Source organism: Mustela nigripes, chromosome 15 (genome assembly GCF_022355385.1).
Source record: "Mustela nigripes isolate SB6536 chromosome 15, MUSNIG.SB6536, whole genome shotgun sequence".
NCBI lineage: Eukaryota > Metazoa > Chordata > Mammalia > Carnivora > Mustelidae > Mustela > Mustela nigripes.
The window spans coordinates 52578537-52580914 of record NC_081571.1 but is presented as its reverse complement, the minus strand read 5'-3'; the positions used below and the strand labels follow the sequence as shown (position 1 = coordinate 52580914).

At 37.8% G+C, this 2378-nt stretch overlaps 1 non-coding gene across 1 annotated transcript; it reads left to right on the top strand.

The window, feature by feature from the left end:
• Nucleotides 1-464: 464 nt before the first annotated feature.
• On the top strand, nucleotides 465-655 carry LOC132003068 (U2 spliceosomal RNA). The gene has a single exon (XR_009400137.1). It is a non-coding gene; the product is annotated as a U2 spliceosomal RNA (small nuclear RNA).
• Nucleotides 656-2378: the final 1723 nt, after the last annotated feature.

The window sequence follows — 2378 nt, the reverse complement described above, 5'->3', positions numbered from 1 at the left end:
AGTAGGACTTTGTAGGGTAGCTAGCTGTCTGAGAATACCGCATAAAGAGAATTCTTCAACCTTGTTCCAGTTATTATTTTTCTTCTAGGAAAATGGCCTTGTACCTTTATGATTTTACAGATACTATGTGTCATTTTTTTGTTTTCTACAATATTATGCTTTATGAAAAACTTTACCTGGGATGAATTAAAATTATTTTTATTTTGAAAAATTTAGACCTTTATTTTAAAATTCTATTATTTCTGGGATGATTTGCCAAGCTTGATTTCCTTTGTTAGACCAGCATCATGCATGATTACATTGCATTTAATTGAGATGGAATCATCTATCTCATTTGTGTATAAGACCTAAATCCCCATTTATGATGGAAGTGTTAGTTTGGCATATGGTCTTGGTCACATTACTATTGCAAAACAGTACTGAAAGAAAGACCTAGGACATCCATGGTTAAAAATCAAATTTCAATCGCTTCTCGGCCTTTTGGCTAAGATCAAGTGTAATGTCTGTTCTTATCAGCTTAATAGCTAATGCATCCTCTATTTGAGGACAATATATTAAATAGATTTTTGGAACAGGGAGATAGAATAGGAGCTTGCTCCATCCACTCCACACATCGACCTGGTATTGTAGTACTTCCAGGAATGGTGCACCCCCTTGGGGGTTAAAAGACACAGTGGCAAATAACAGAGTTTGTTTAAAAAAAAAAATCAAATTTCATAAATAGGTCTGAGTCATAAGCTGGGATGCTATTAATCTGTTATTCCTGAGGTTCTTAACTTTAAACTTTACAAGCTAAAGAATAACTGCTATATTCCTGCATATCAAAACTTCCTATTTGTTACATTGGGATATAAAGAAGTTGAGATTTGAGAGAACTCTTGACCAAGTTCCACCGGAACTTGTTGGATCATCTCACAATTTCACTGTACTTCTTTTTAGTGTTTTACAGTTGAAGTGAGCTATATGAGATCATTTGGGAATTTTTGGACACTAGTATTAATTATAGTTAATGATTGCAAACATGTTCTATGTTTCTCAGGCCCCACCCAAAGTTGGATCATCCTACTTTTTCATGAATAGTATCTCCTGACTGTTGTCCTCCCTCCATAGGGAGACTTCCTTTGCTATCTGTCCCATATCTCAGAGAGGAAGGGAAGGGGGTTCCCAATGTGGACTCATGAATACCACTCTCAACACGATTTACTTGATCTTTCTCCTCTCTTCCAGTGCACGTTGTTACTGCTTGTGATAAACCCTTTGGCTCCCTCAAATCCCTTACCCTCCAACTCCAGTGTTGCATTCCCTGGTCCAAGTTGAGGGCTATTGAAGTCATGCACCTCAGATCCTGAAACAAAGTTTCTCATTGTGCAAAGCCCACATGAGGCACACAAATGCAAATGATGACCATGCCCTGGGACCCTTGCAGATGGACTCATAGAGAAGAACTCCCCATTTCCTTTAAATTGCACAATGGTTAACAGCTTTGGAGGCTGAATGCGACTAGGTTCAAATCCCAGCTTTCCCACTTACTTGCTGTGTGAGCTCAGATAAGTTTCTTAACCTATCTTGCAATTTACTTAAAATGTTGTGAATAAAACCAATATTTATTTCATAAGGTTGCTGAGAGGATTCAGTGATTTAAAATATGCTTGGAACAGTACATGGTGCATGGTAAAAACTCTAGATATCAGGTGACTTGGATTTTAAGTGCCAAATCAGTGCCATTTTGTGTTTTCAAGGGATCAAGATTATGTTTATGCAAACAGTTCTCTCAATTTTTAGTTTTAGTGACCTGTCCTCACCCCAGTCCCTTTTCTGTAAGAAATGCATGGGGTCTGGACCAAAAGACCATCTGAGTCAGAAGTATCCTTTTGCTTTTTTTCTAGCCTCTGCACATTGTTACACTGACATTCAGTAGGACTTACCTGTCTCCTCTGTATTGATTCTTTCTCAAAGGCTACCCATTGCCCCCACACAAGCACTATCTTTGTGGAATGGTACCTAACAGACTGAAAGAAACAACTGAATTCCAAGTGAGCAAATTTAGGCTAGGCTGGGGATCTTGCTGTACAGGAAATTTTCAAAAGAATGATTCCTTTTAATTGCAATATGTTTACAAGACAGATCTTCAAATTAGCATTTACTTTGGGTAAATGAAGGCCTAATGCACTTGAGCCAAAAGTTATGTGTATTCCAACTTTGAGAAATGACATGCTTCAATGAGGCAGGTACAAGAGATTGTGAATGTTTCAAGAAAGGCAATTCTTGTCACTACTCTGCATGGCTCCTCTTCTGTGGTACTTATTTCTTGATGTAGGTAGACCATGGTGATATCATTCAACCTGGCGGAGTTTATCTCATAAATATCACATAAACTT